Source organism: Lipotes vexillifer, unplaced genomic scaffold (genome assembly GCF_000442215.2).
Source record: "Lipotes vexillifer unplaced genomic scaffold, Lipotes_vexillifer_v1.1 scaffold278, whole genome shotgun sequence".
Lineage (NCBI taxonomy): Eukaryota > Metazoa > Chordata > Mammalia > Artiodactyla > Lipotidae > Lipotes > Lipotes vexillifer.
Window position 1 is genome coordinate 610,683 of NW_006769677.1, and position 16,488 is coordinate 627,170.

The following is a 16,488-nucleotide window of genomic DNA, read 5'->3' on the forward strand; positions in this document are numbered from 1 at the left end:
GTCGGACTAACGCTGACCACAGCTATGAAACCTCCATAGCCCACACATTTAGACCACAGCCCAGGGGAAAGTGCAGTAATGATCAGTATGTGTAGAAAATAAACATCCCATGAGACACAGGTACTGTGGAATGCCTAAGGAATAATCCTGTCAAAAATCAATGGCCAGCTTTACAAAGGAAACCAGAGGATCACATTATTTGCTAGCAGTCCATATTAACTCCGTCTTTCTGACATACATAGAAGCTTCTTCTGAATGAACTTTTGTACAGTCTAATCCAACCACAGAAAGCTAATAAGTAAGTAAAACACAAAATATAGTTTCTAAAACAAAAGAGACAACATCCAGTGAAGACTCACAGAAATAAGCTAAGAAAAGACGTAGGAGTTTGACAATGTAACCAACAACTTACAGTTTATCAGTTAAGATAAAAACTCAAAGAGCTAGACGTATAAGAGAACGTACTGGTTGATTCCATTTTTATGAATTTTGAGAAAAATAACAATTAATTTATGATGAGAGAAGTCAGAATAATGATTACCTCAGAAGAGGGGATCATTGACTGGGAAGAAGCATGAGGGAACCCTGTTCATCATCTACATCTGGGTGGTGGTTATATGGATGTAGACATATGTAAAAATTTATAAGCTGTGCACCTAAGTGTACTTAATATACTTTATTATATGTATACCTCAATTTAAAATAAGATAAAGAACTTGAAACTGAAAATCCTCCCTCCAGATAAATACTTTGCAAGGATACCGTCTTTTCAATAGAGATATAGATACAAATAAATCCATTCAAATCTAAATTTTAAAAATCATAAGAACTCAGCACAAGCTGTTCTCTCTGCCAAATAGTGGTGAAGGTGTTGTCACATTTCATCTCATTCAAAACAGATGGAGATGACAAACAGAAGTATTTTAGGAGAAAGAGTGACAATGAAATCTTGGCAGTGGAATTCTTATCTTTTGTTCATTAAGCAGAATCACACTTTGGTGAACTGGACTATTGTCTGGCAAAAATTCACTCCCTCTCCTGGACCTCCAAGGGAGCATATTCTTCCACTCTGCTGAGGTTGGGCCTGGCCATGAGACTTGTGTGGCCAACTGGCTCTTAAGATGTGTGACATAACAGAGCCTTGACATGAGCCTGTGCATTTGGACTTGTGCTACCGACTTTTGTCAGCAGAGGATGAGAGATACATGCACCAGATGTGGACCTAACCTGCAGCTTCTCACCCGAATCAGCACAGTACAGTTCAGCAGAATCCTAGACAATCTGTACAGGGGTGCATGAGAAATTAATGTTTGTTGAAACAGATGAAATTCAATGAAATTCTGGGCATTGTAATAGATACTGCATTTTCCCTTTTGAGAATTAAGAGCTTATTCACCCAATGCTTAAAAGTGCTGTGAGCAAACAGCCTACAGCGCTGCTCCTCTTTGGAATGATCTCAAATTAAGAAAGGTTCATCGCCCAAGGTCATGCCCTCTTCCTGGGGCAGCCAGCATCCAATGATGCAGGAGTGTAAAGGGTGAGGCCTTCATTCACACTGTATCAGAGCCTACCTTCTCCCTCTGTTCAATCCTGCCTCCTTCCCTTCTCTTCCACAGGTGTTGATCCCAAGAGTACTCCCTAATAAACTTCCAGCATGCAAATCTCATCTCAGAATCTGTTTTCCAGGAACCCAATCTGTAACATGTGACGTTATTTTGGCAATGGCTAACTGATACCCATATATATGCAATACTATTGATTTGCTCAGTTAAGAGTTTTACAAAAATTTTACATGTATAACTCCAGCACAAATTATAGCATTCAGACCATCAAATCTATTTTAAAATTAATGAGCATATGGTTTTTTCCAAGTAGAAATATAAACTCTCATGAGTAAATCTCAAACCACGATCAAGGCAAAAATTTTTATATAGAGAAGTATGCCATCCAGTCAATTTTTGCTTCAATGCACAGTACTCAAAGCAAAATCCCTCACTCATAATCAGATTTGTTAAGACTTGGTTGTCATTCACTAAAATCAATCTATAAGACACCCAAGAGCTATGTTCTTATGTGTACTCATACCTTTTGATTATTATCACGAGAAAGCTCCAGGGGCAGCAGGCCATAGTAGCCCCATGGCCCTAATGTCACTTCCAAACCTACCCTGAGCATAACTGTGGGTTCTTCCCCCCAGCTCTGATTCCAGACACAAACCAGGCAAATATGAAATACAGCTATGTGGAGACACTGGAGAACAAGCAATGCAGGCAAGAAGGAGAGGCTATAAGATAGTTCAGGAAGTGGAAGTATGAGAGATGAGCTTCCACACTGACCCAAACTTTAACTTTGAGGTATTTTCTAAACTGCTACAAGAGAGAACAGACCAAACAGAAAGTTAGCTGTGACTAGGCTGAGGTGAAAGTGGGCAAGACCTAGGGAGCACAGTCCTCAGGAGGATTATATTCCAGGCCCTAAAGGAAATCACGATATGTTAAAATAATTGGTATCATACATGTTCTCTGATCACAACCCCCAAAGCAATTAAGATAGATTTATTTATTTAGACAGAACCACATTTCCTTGGAAATTAACTCTCAATCAAATGCAAAGTTATAAAGTAAATTAGGAAATACTTGGAACCAAGTGATACAGAAAGTACTACATATAAAAATATGAGATACAGAGGGACATTTATAATCTTAATTACTAATAACAGAGAAGTAGATAAATGAAATTAATGGGCTAAAATTTGGTCTGTAAAGCTGGTATAGTTAATATCAGGGTAAAGGCAAAGAAAAGTAGAAGGAAGAAAATAATAAAGAGCAAAAATAAATTAAACAGACGTACAATAAAGATCAGCTAAACTAAAATTTCATTCTTTTAGACAATAAAAGAGAAATTTCTGGCAAAACTATCAAGGAAAAAAATGGGAAATGACACATAAACAATAACAGGAATAAAAAGCTATTTATAACTACAGGCATCAAAAAATTTCCTAATTAAGAAATATTATCAGGGAATTCCCTGGTGGTCCAGTGGTCAGGACTCTGCACTTTCACTGCTGGAGCCCAGGCTCGATCCCTGGTCAGGGAACTAAGATCCCACAAGCTGCACCATGTGGCCAAAAAAAAAAAAAAAAAAAAAAAAAAAAAAAAAAAAAAAAAATTATGAAAAATTGGAAAACCTAAGGAAAAATGGAAAATCTCCTGATGTAACTGACCAAAAGGGACTTTAATAGAATAAAAATTTACTCTAATTATTAATCAAATTATAACCACAACCCAAATGGAGGGACATGGTACAAAATAAATGGCCTGTGCTCTTCAAAATGCCACAAAAGAGAGAAAGAATGGTCACAAAAGAGAGAAAGAATGAAGAACCGTTCAGGATTGAAGGAAATTAAAGAGATATTATGACAAGTAAATGCAGTAAGTGATTCTCAAGTAGATCCTGGATGAGAAAAAAAAATTTTTTTCTCTTATTATAAAGTATGTTACTGAGACAACTACGAATCTGACTAAAGCCAGATTTATAGTACTATAAATTGTTAGTGATATTAAATCGTTATAGTACTATTGATATAGTACTATAACAATGCTCATTTCCTGAATCTGCAAATTGTATTGTGGTTCAGTGAGAAAATATCCTTGTTCTTTTAGGAAATACCTCCTCAAATAATACTTGGCAATAAAGGGACATCCATTCTGTAACTTACTCTCAAACTGTTCAGAAATAATAATAATATGTATACAGAGAAAGAATGATAAAGGAAACGTGGTAGATGTAAACATTTGGGGAATCTGGGTGAAGGGAATACAGGAAGTTTTAGTACTATTTTTGTATTATCTCAAAATACAAAAATAACAAGTTTTAAGAAATTATAACAATAAGCCTTCATTAACTCACACTTGTAAAATCCAAATCTCTTCACCCTAGACAAAGAAGTTAAAACAATTTCCATTGTATTTCTCCATAGTTCAATTCTACGGTGATTTTCTAATGCTTCTTATATTAGTTGTCAAATGCATGGGAGAAAAGTAAAGTAAAAGGCGACATACACCCAAAACAAAAAATAAAACAAAAACAAATTTAAGCTTAAATTTAAAAGAAAGAGATGGATAAACAGAACTTAACACAAGCAAACAATTCCCCCTAAGACAGTCTGCAGTGTCTCTAAGCCCATTTAATATCATTTAAAAATTCTTACCTGCAATACATCATCAGACAAAAAGGAAATGTGCCTAATGTAGAATATTATTGCCTTAATGATGTATTTAGAAGGAAGGAAAATTTCACGTTTCATATTTTTTACTGCAGTGGTAGTCCATTAGTTCAAATTCTAATTTTACAATCTTGGAAACATGGATAGTACTCATGAGTTTTAGCAAACTGAGTTTTAAAAATTATATGAATTCTCATTTAATCAATTTTATATTCATTTTGAAGACGAGATTTTTTAATGTAAGTTGATGCCTAAAATGTTAATCAAAAGATTCATATATTCTGCTGAGTACAATTTCTATAAACGATGTAATGACTATGATTTCCAAACTGTTCTCAATTCCTCAAAGCCCTAAATGAAGTGTGTGATTTGAACAGGAATCACAAAGAGATTGTGAAGTGCATGGTCAACAGCTGGCACTTTTACAAAGAGTATCTGAAGAATAAAACTATTGTTGGTTAAATCAACTTTCTCTTATCAGAAAAATAAGTTAATTATCTTTTCTAAGTTCTTCTTGATGGGAAAATTTTTATTGTAAAAAGTATAGCTTGTTTTAAGCAGAAGATTTTAAGCTGTATAGTGATTTCCTTGTAACAATTATATTAATATGTATGGTTAATTATAGCCTAATGACCATATTCAAACTTGATAACCTACTACAATGATAATAAATATGGCATGAAAAAAACACTTTCAGACAATCGATAATGCTACAAAATCAGGAGAAAGTAAATGAGACTAGACAAAGATGGGGGGAGGGGAATGCATCATTGTTATCAGATCAACAATAACAACTAATATTTACTGAGCTCTTACATTGTGCCAGATACTGTTCCAAATGATCTACAAGTATTATCTTGTTTAATCCTCAAGTTGGTATCAAAAGGTAAGTCAGAGACAGACTTTTCCAAAGGCTAGAGGAGGACACTGAGGCACCACCTACTTTCTCTCCTAGTGCCTCAAGAGCCAGAAGAGCCCAGTGTTTGTAAACATTACCTTAAATGAAGATGCATAAACTGCTGAACGTAATTTCTTCTAGAATATTGATGGAAGCTCAAAAAGACTTGTGACATAGCAATAAATCAGTTGTCTTCCACCCAACCTGGACAGCCAATGGCACAGGGAGCTCTACGCCGCTCCAGAGAACGCAGGGTCCCAGGCCCAAGGCATGCTCTGGTGAGCCAATGCAGTTCTATCAAGTTCTATATGCTTGGATACATATATCAGCAACTTATAGGGGTATGTCTGCATACCCTCTTCTTGTCAATCCATATAACCTCAGGGCAAATAGATTTTATTTCCACTGCAGATGAGGAAACTCAGACACAGGGAGGTTAAGTAACTTGCATAAGGCTATATGGATCAAAAGCTATAGCTCTAAGGGGAAAAACAGAATCATAAAAGTAAATCCATTGGTACAACAAGGTCCATAGCAGCATTATTCACAATAGCCAAAAGGTAGAAGCAACCCAAGTTTCTATTGACAGACGAATGGATAAACAAAATGTAATACACACACACAATGGATTATTATTCAACCTTAAAAAGAAAGGAAATGCCGACATAGGCTACAACATGGATGGCCTCTGAAGATGTTATGCTAAGTGAAATAAGCAAGCCACAAAGGGGCAAATATTTTATGGTTCCACTTATATGAGGTAACTAGAGTAGTCAAATTCAGAGAGATGTAAAGTAGAATGGTGACTGCTGAGGCCTGGGGACTGTTTTAAGGATCTGGGGTTTTGCCCTAAGTGCAACTGAAAGCCACTAAGAGGATATAAGATAGGGGACAGCAAAATCAGAACTGCATTTTTAAAAGACCAGATATAATATAGAATTAGAGATGTTCCTGCATGCAATTTCCTCCCTACTAAATCAACATAGCCTGACCTTTCTTAGAACCAGAATTTAGCATCAGGAAACCTAAGTTTCTAGTCTTATATAAGTTACTTAACCATTATCTCTAATATAGTCTACCCCAGGAGATTTCTAAGGCCCCCAAAAACTCAAAAAGCTTTTATCTAGAATCCTACCCTCCAACCTGCTTTAGTCCTCAGAGTCCAGACAAAAGAGAAATCCAGTATCTCTGCAATTACCTATTCTCCGAGAGAGAGGCTTTGTTCCAGCAATAGCTCCCTAACAGTGCACATGGCACTTGGCCCTTCCAACCATGAACAGAAAGTAACAGGCTAGAAAGTCCAAGAACTACTACTTAAGTAACTACTTCAGGGTTACTCTGCTCTAAGTAATTTTGTATCCACAATGCAGGGGGACAGGGGAGTGAATGTAAGGATTACTGCACACTAAGTTTTTTTTCTTTGCAAATTGCACTAAGTATACTTCCCATTTTACTGAAACAAAGGTGAAATCTATGAAGCCTCCATGGCTTTAATGTTTCAACCATTATAAATCTCATTATATGTCTTAGACTAGCCGTGTTTGAAATTCACAGCCTAGCTACCTGAAAATGAGGAAGTTATATCCAACAATCCTGCAGGCAGCTTAATTACCTGCTCCCAAAATATAACTGGTGATTTGATAAGTGGCATATATTGTCTTGGATAAACAGATACGTCAGATAGGAATGCTGAAAGCCGACTGCGGTCCTCACAGGACAAGACACAGAGAAAATCACCTGTACAAGCTACCCAGGTCCCAGCAGTTCCACAACACTGCCCTCTCCATGGTCTCCAGATCCATGGTCTGGTCACCTGATAGAGAAAGGTACTAACCTGACCTGTGCAGGCATGTGAATACTGAAAGAAAAATAAGAGCCCAATTCTTCAAATTCAACTAAACAATGAATCCATTTTCATTTAATGGCACAAAACAACTTAGCAGCCTTTCATATGTTCTTCTTGGAAAACAATCTGCAAAACTCATCAACATATTACTAATTTTTAACCACTTCCATTCATTTTTACAGAAATGCCTCAATATCTTATATTTTAACATCAAAGTAGAAAGCATGATATCACCAGTCAAACAGGATTAAAGGTGTAGGTCATGGCATCTGAAATAACAAGAGACAATGACTTCCTTCCTGCTTTTGACTTCTAAAAGATGTCAATTTTATGCAACTGAAAATAATATAATCTCAACACAATAACATACAGAAAGAGTCCAAGTGAAGTTGAACCTAGAAATAGTTACAGCAGGAAACCAAGACCCATAAATAGTGACTCTCCTGGTGGCACAGTGGATAAGATTCCACACTCCCAATGCAGGGGGCCTGGATTCAATCCCTGGTCAGGGAACTAGATCCCACATGCATGCTGCAACTAAGAGTTCACATACCACAACTGAGGAGCCCATCTGCCACAACTAAGAACTGGTGCAACCAGATAAATAATATTAAAAAAAAAAAAGACACATAAATGTTGCAGACAAAAGAAGAAATCTTGTGGACTTCCCCAGCAGTCCAATGGTTAAAAATCCACACTTCCACTGCAGGGGGTATGGGTTCGATCCCTGGTCGGGGAACTAAGATCCTGCATGCCGTGTGGCGTGGCCAAAATAAAATAAAATAAAATGAATTTTTTAAAAAGAATAAGGGGATTAGGAACCAAGACAGCAGAGTAGAAGGACGAGCTCTCACTCCCTCTTGCGAGAACACCAGAATCACAACTAGCTGCTGGACAATCATCGACAGGAAGACACTGGAACTCACCAAAAAAGATACCCCACATCCAAAGACAAAGGAGAAGCCACAATAAGATTGCAGGAGGGGTGCAATCACAGTAAAATCAAATCCCATAACTGCTGGGTGGGTGACTCACAGAAACACTTATACTACATAACTCCACCCACTGGAATGAAGGTCCTGAGCCCCACATCAGGCTTCCCAACCTAGGGGTCCAGCAACGGGAGGAGGAATTCCTAGAGAATCAGACTTTGAAGCCTAATGGGATTCAACTGCAGGACTTCAACGGGACTGGGGGAAACAGAGACTCCACTCTTGGAGGGCACACACAAAGTAGTTTGTTAATCGGGACCCAGGGTAAGGAGCAGTGGCCCCACAGGAGACTGAACCAGACTTACTTGCTAGTGTTGGAGGGTACCTGCAGAGGCAGGGGGTGGCTGTGGCTCACCGTGGGGACAAGGACACTGGCAGCAGAAGTTCTGGGAAGTACTCCTTAGTGTGAGCCCACCCAGAGTCCGCCACTAGCCCCATAAAAGAGCCCAGGTAGGCTCCATTGTTGGGTCGCCTCAGGCCAAACAAGCAACAGGGAGGGAACGCAGCCCCACCTACCAGCAGACAAGTGGATTAAAGTGTTACTGAACTCTGCCCACCAGAGCAACAGTCAGCTCTACCCACCACCAGTCCCTCCCATCAGGAAACTTGCACAAGCCTCTTAGATAGCCTCATCCACCAGAGGGCAGACAGCAGAAGCAAGAAGAACTACAATCCTGAAGCCTGTGAAACAAAAACCACATTCACAGAAAGATAGACAAGATGAAAAGGCAGAGGGCTGTGTATCAGATGAAGGAACAAGATAAAACCTCAGAAGAACAACTAAATGAAGTGGAGATACGCAACCTTCCAGAAAAAGAATTCAGAATAATGATAGTCAAGATGATCCACGACCTTGGAGAAAGAATGGAGGCAAAGATCGAGAAGATGCAAGAAATGTTTAACAAAGACATAGAAGAATGAAAGAACAAACAAACAGACATGAACAATACAATAACTGAAATGAAAACTACACTAGAAAGAATCAATAGCAGAATAACTGAGGCAGAAGACGGGTAAGTGACCTGGAAGACAGAATGGTGGAATTCATTGCTGTGGAACGGGTTAAAGAAAAAAGAATGAAAAGAAATGAAGACAGCCTAAGATACCTCTGGGACAACATTAAACGCAACAACATTCGCATTATAGGGGTCCCTGAAGGAGAAGAGAGAGAGAAAGGACCAGAGAAAATATTTGAAGAGATTATAGTTGAAAACTTCCCTAACATGTGAAAGGAAATAGCCGCCCAAGTCCAGGAAGTGCAGAGAGTCCCATACAGGATAAACCCAAGGAGAAACATGACGAGACACATAGTAATCAAACTGTAAAAAATTAAAGACAAAGAAAAATTATTGAAAGCAGCAACGGAAAAATGACAAATAACATACAAGGGAACTCCCATAAGGTTAACAACTGATTTCTCAACAGAAACTCTACAAGCCAGAAGGGAGTGGCATGGTATACTTAAAGTGATGAAAGGGAAGAACCTACAAGCAGGATTACTCTACCCGGCAAGGATCTCATTCAGATTCGGATGGAGAAATCAAAAGCTTTATAGACAAGCAAAAGCTAAGAGAATTCAGCACCACCAAACCATCTCTACAACAAATGCAAAAGGAACTTCTCTAAGTGGGAAACACAAGAGAAGAAAAGGACCTACAAAAACAAACCCAAAACAATTAAGAAAATGGTCATAGGAGCATACATATCAAGAATTACCTTAAACATGAATGGATTAAATGCTCCCACCAAAAGACACAGGCTCGCTAAATGGATACAAAAACAAGACCCATCTATATGCTGTCTACAAGACACCCACTTCAGACCTAGGGACACATACAGACTGAAAGTGAGGGGATGGAAAAAGATATTCCATGCAAATGGAAATCAAAAGAAAGCAGGAGTAGCAATACTCATATCAGATAAAATAGACTTTAAAATAAAGAATGTTACAAGAGACAGGAAGGACACTACATAATGATCAATGGATCAATCCAAGAAGAAGAAGTAACATTTATAACTATACGTGCACCCAACATAGGAGCACCTCAATACATAAGGCAGCTGGTAACAGCTTTAAAAGAGGAAATCGACAGTAACACAATAATAGTTGGGGACTTTTAACACCTCACTCACACCAATGGACAGATCATCCAAAATAAAAATAAATAAGGAAACAGAAGCTTTAAATGACACAATAGACCAGATAGATTTAATTGATATTTATAGGACATTCCATCCAAAAACAGCAGATTACACTTTCTTCTCAAGTGCACACGGAACATCCTCCAGGACAGATCACATCTTGGGTCACAAATCAAGACACAGTAAATTGAAGAAAATTGAAATCATATCAAGCATCTTTCTGACCACAACACTATGAGATTAGAAATGAATTACAGGGAAAAAAATGTAAAAAACACAAACACGTGAGGGCTAAACAATACGTTACTAAATAACCAAGAGATCACTGAGGAAATCAAAAACCACCTGGAGACAAATGACAATGAAAACATGACGATCCAAAACCTATGGGATGCAGCAAAAGCAGTTCTAAGAGGGAAGTTTATAGTTATACAAGCCTACCTCAAGAAACAAGAAAAATCTCAAATAAACAATCTAACCTTACACCTAAAGGAACTAGAGAAAGAAGAACAAACAAAACCCAAAGTTAGTAGAAGGAAAGAAATCATAAAGAGCAGAGCAGAAATAAATGAAATAGAAACAAAGAAAACAATAGCAAAGATCAATAAAACTAAAAGCTGGTTCTTTGAGAAGATAAACAAAATTGATAAACCATTAGCAAGACTCATCAAGAAAAAGAGGGAGAGGACTCAAATCAATAAAATTAGAAATGAAAAAGGAGAAGTTACAACAGACACCGCAGAAATACAAAGCATCCTAAGAGACTACTACAAGCAACTCTATGCCAATAAAATGGACAACCTGGAAGAAATGGACAAATTCCTAGAAAGGTATAACCTTCCAAGACTTAACCAGGAAGAAACAGAAAATATGATCAGACCAATCACAAGTAATGAAATTGAAACTGTGATTAAAAATATTCCAACAAACAAAAGTCCAGGACCAGATGGCTTCACAGGTGAATTCTATCAAAAATTTAGAGAAGAGCTAACACCCACCCTTCTCAAACACTTCCAAAAAATTGCGGAGGAAGGAACACTCCCAAACTCATTCTATGAGGCCACCATCACCCTGATACCAAAACCACACAAAGATACTACAAAAAAAGAAAATTACAGACCAATATCACTGATGAATATAGATGCAAAAATCCTCAACAAAATATTAGCAAACAGAATCCAACATCACATTAAAAGGATCATGATCCTTTTAATTAAAAGGTATGATTAAAAGGTATGATCCCATACCCTTATGATTAAATCATAACCTTATGATTAAATCATAACCTTATGATTAAAAGGTATGATCCTTTTAATCAAGTGGGATTTATCCCAGGGATGCAAGGATTCTTCAATATACACAAATCAATCAATGCAATAAACCATAATAACCAACTGGAGAATAAAAACCGTATGATCATCTCAATAGATGCAGAAAAAGCTTATGACAAAATTTAACACCCATTTATGATAAAAACTCTCCAGAAAGTGGGCATAGAGGGAACCGACCTCAACATAATAAAGGCCATATACGACAAGCCCACAGCAAGCATCATTCTCAATGGTGAAAAACTGAAACCATTTCCTCTAAGATCAGGAATAAGACAAGGACGTCCACTCCCACCACTATCATTCAACATAGTTTTGGAAGTCCTAGCCATGGCAATCAGAGAAGAAAAAGAAATAAAAGGAATACAAGTTGGAAAAGAAGAAGTAAAGCTGTCACTGTTTGCAGATGACATGATTCTATACATAGAGAATCCTAAAGATGCCACCAGAAAACTACTAGAGCTAATCAATGAATTTGGTAAAGTTGCAGGATACAACATTACTGCACAGAAATCTCTTGCATTCCTATACACTAATGATGAAAAATCTGAAAGAGAAATTAAGGAAACACTCCCATTTACCATTGCAACAAAAAGAATAAAATACCTAGGAATAAACCTACGTAGGGAGACAAAAGACCTGTAATGCAGAAAACTATAAGACACTGATGAAAGAAAGTAAAGATGATCCCAACAGATGGAGAGAGATACCACATTCTTGGATTGGAAGAATCAATACTGTGAAAATGACTATACTACCCAAAGCAATCTACAGATTCAATGCAATCCCTATCAAATTACCAGTGGCATTTTTTACGGAACTAGAACAAAAAATCTTAAAATTTGTATGGAGACACAAAAGACCCCGAATAGCCAAAGCAGTCTTGAGGGAAAAAACCGGAGCCGGAGGAATCAGACTCCCTGACTTCAGACACTTACTGCAAAGCTACAGTAATCAAGACAATATGGTAGTGGCACAAAAACAGAAACATAGATCAATGGAACAAGATAGAAAGCCCAGAGATAAACCCACACACCTATGGTCAACTAATCTATGACAAAGGAGGCAAGGATATACAATGGAGAAAAGACAGTCTCTTCAATAAGTGGTGCATGGAAAACTGGACAGCTACATATAAACAAATGAAATTAGAACGCTTCCTAACACCATACACAAAAATAAACTCAAAATGGATTAGAGACCTAAATGTAAGACCAGACACTATAAAACTCTTCGAGGAAAACATAGGAAGAACAGTCTTTGACATAAATCACAGCAAGATCTTTTTTGATCCACTTCCTAGAGTAATGGAAATAAAAACAAAAATAAACAGATGGGACCTAATGAAACTTCAAAGCTTTTGCACAGCAAAGGAAACCATCAACAAGATGAAAAGACAACCCTCAGAAAGGGAGAAAATATTTGCCAACAAATCAACGGACAAAGGATTAATCTCCAAAATATATAAACAGCTCATGTAGCTCAATATTAAAAAAACAAACAACCCAATCCAAAAATGGGAAGCAGACCTAAATAGACATTTCTCCAAAGAAGACATACAGATGGCCAAGAAGCACATGAAAAGCTGCTCAACATCACTAATTATTAGAGAAATGCAAATCAAAACTACAAGGAGGTATCACCTCACACCAGTTAGAATGGGCATCATCAGAAAATCTACAAACAACAAATGCTGGAGAGGGTGTGGAGAAAAGGGAACCCTCTTGCAATGTTGGTGGGAATGTAAATTGATATAGCCACTGTGGAGAACAGTATGGAGGTTCCTTAAAAAACTAAAAATAGAATTACCATATGATCCACCAATCCCATTACTGGGCATATACCCAGGGAAAACTATAATTCAAAAAGACAGCTGCACCCCAATGTTCATTCCAGCACAATTTAGAATAGCCGGGTCATGGAAGCAACCTAAATGCCCATTGACAGACACATGGATAAAGAAGATGTGGTACATATATACAATGGAATATTACTCAGCCATAAAAAGGAATGAAACTGGGTCATTTGTAGAGAGGTGGATGGATCTAGAGACTGTCATACAGAGTGAAGTATGTCAGAAAGAGAAAAACAAATACCATATATTAACACATATATGTGGAATCTAGAAAAATGGTGCAGATGAAGTGGTTTGCAAGGCAGAAATAGAGATACAAATGTAGAGAACAAACGTGTGGACACCAAGGGGGGAAAGTGGCGGGTGGGTGGGGGTGGCAGTGTGATGAATTGGGCGTTTGGGATTGATGTGTATACACTGATGTGTATAAGATGGATGACTAAAAAGAACCTGCTGTATAAAAAAATAAATAAAATTAAATAAAAAAAAAAAGAATAAGGGACTTCACTGGTGGTCTGGTGGGTAAGTCTCCATGCTCCCAATGCAGGGGGACCGGGTTCAATCCCTGGTTGGGGAACTAGATCCCACATGCATGCTGCAACTAAGAGTTCTCATGTGACATGCTGCAACTAAGAAGCCTGCATGTCACAACTAAAGATCCCGCATGCTTCAACTAAGACACGGCACAACCAAAGTAAATAAATAAATAAATATTTAAAAAACAAAAATAAATTAAAAAAAAAAATCTTCAGTGCTGCCTGATCCAAGACAGACAACAATGATATTTAAACCCAAGCCATTTTAACAAGAATAAAACAGAGGTAATCTAGTGGAGAGAACTCCTCAGCAGGAGTTAAGATCCAAATCCTATCTCTGAAACCAGCTGTACAAACAAGACAAAACAAAATTTCCTAAACCTGAGTATATTTTTGCTTAAAAAAATTTATAATATAGTAAATAATTTAAGATAATGTAATTAAAAAGTGACTCCAAATTGCTAAGTATTAAAGGAACTAAAACAGAAGAGACGGAAACACTGGAGGGTGTGAAAGTACTAGAAGGAGCATAATAGGCAAGTATTACAAACAACACACACAAAATGATATTTAAACCAATTAAGGTATAAAGGTTGTATGCCCTTTAAAATGTTTCTTTCAGGGCTTCCCTGGTGGCGCAGTGGTTGAGAGTCCGCCTGCCGATGCAGGGGACACGGGTTCGTGCCCCAGTCCAGTGGGATCCCACATGCCGTGGAGCGGCTGGGCCCAAGAGCCATGGCCGCTGAGCCTGCACGTCCGGAGCCTGTGCTCTGCAACAGGTATGTGCCCGCATACCACAAAAGAAGAAAAAAAAAAAGTTTCTTTTATAATGGCCTTCACTGACAAAAACAAACACTGCTTCTTGAAGACTCTGCCCTCTTCCAAAAGAAATTCATCCGCTGTCCCAGCAGTCACCAGCAGCGGGAAGCAGAGAGTCGCTGCAGCTGTGAACCAAGAGCCAACACACCTGCTCTTCACCTGCCAGACCCATCTTCAGGCAAATCCCAGCCCCAATTGTCACAAAAGCTCTATCCCATCTCAGGAACAGGCTTTGCACTCTAGCTCCTCAGTGTAGAGGGAATTTGCTGGACTACAACAGAGATAGCACCCCCCTTTATAATCTGGGAAGCATTATCTCTTAAGAACATTGTTAAGTCACAAGACACTGGCTACCTAAGTAACAGTATATACAAGGCAAGATCATGCAACATTAAAAAAAAACTCTGCAGATTCTTATATGAAAGAGTGTTTATATTATACTGTTAGGAAAAACATGGGGTAGAGGGGAGACAAAATATAAAACTCTATTTTCAATAACTTCAACTATATATTAAAAATAAAGTGACGTGGAACTTGTCTTACCAGCTATCGGAATTTATTATACTGTGGTGCTTTCACAGGGACAAACAGATCAATGAAACAGAAGAGAATAGATTAAGAATCCTAAGCATATCTAGGACCATGAAATAAGATAGAAGGGGCATTACAAAATCATGAGGAAACAACAAATTCAATAAAAGGTGCTGGAATAATTAATTTTCCATATGGAGAAAAACAAAATTAGACCCCTACCTCACTCCATTCTTAAAAATAAAGTCCAGGTGTATTTACAGTCTTAAATATGAATAAAACTTTAAAACTATTAGACAAAAATAGAATAATAATGTAAGTGAAGAATGGACAAAGGATACATGAATCTAAAATACAAAGAAGAAAAAATCTGAAGAGCCAATATGAAAATATGCTTAGCATCATTAAGTAATCAGGGAAATACAAATTAAAATGAGGAAGCATCAGGTTAGTGAAAAATTTTAGTCTGAACATACCAAGTGTCCAAGTGTTGAAGACAATGTAAGAAAATAGATGCAGAAAGAAAAAGTCATTAACTGCTTGTGGGATTATAAATTTCTACTATGGTATGTAACAAAGTAATTTGGCAACACGTAGTCAAACTGAAAATGAGCACCACCCTACGAATCACTGAATAATTATTCCAATTCTAGTTACAGCCTAGAAAGCTCACACACATGCTCAGAAAGGACATGTGTTAGAATTTCCACTCCAGCATTATGGGTAATAGCAAAGGAAAATGTTTTTAAAGCACTCCAGATGTTCATTGGTAAGAGAATACATAAATAATGTGGTGTAGTATTCTATGAAAGAATACTACAAATACTACCAAGGAGCTAAAAATGAGTGAAAGAGGTACACATTTATTAACATGGCTACATCTCACTAATAAGCAAATAGCAAAATGTTACAAAGTAGATTTGAACACATGTAAAACAATGTTCATGTTGTTTTTGGAAATATCAATACATAGTAAAACTAGAAATACACAGATTAGATACACAGCAGATTTGATATAGTGGCTGCCTCTTGTCAGGAGGCAGGGATGATCAGGGCCAGGGGTACAGATGGAGGATGGGGAATAGGATTAGGGAGAGAATATTAGGGATTTCATCATTAATATAGTGGTTGGGGGCTTCCCTGGTGATGCAGTCGTTGAGAGTCCGCCTGCCAATGCAGGGGACATGGGTTCCTGCCCCGGTCCGGGAAGATTCCTCATGCCGAGGAGCAGCTGGGCCCACGAGCCACAGCCGCTGATCCTGCGCGCCTGGAGCCTGTGCTCCGCAACAGGAGAGGCCACAACAGTGAAAGGCCCG

General features: G+C 37.9%; 1 protein-coding gene and 1 non-coding gene across 2 annotated transcripts in view; one reads left to right on the forward strand and one right to left on the reverse strand.

Moving 5' to 3' along the window:
* Positions 1 to 16,488, reverse strand: part of MTA3 (metastasis associated 1 family member 3) — a gene marked incomplete at its 5' end in the record, with an annotated part of 147,925 nt that overhangs the window by 44,545 nt on the left and 86,892 nt on the right. The window lies entirely within an intron of this gene.
* Positions 3,025 to 3,096, forward strand: TRNAE-UUC (transfer RNA glutamic acid (anticodon UUC)). The gene has a single exon. It is a non-coding gene; the product is annotated as a tRNA-Glu (tRNA).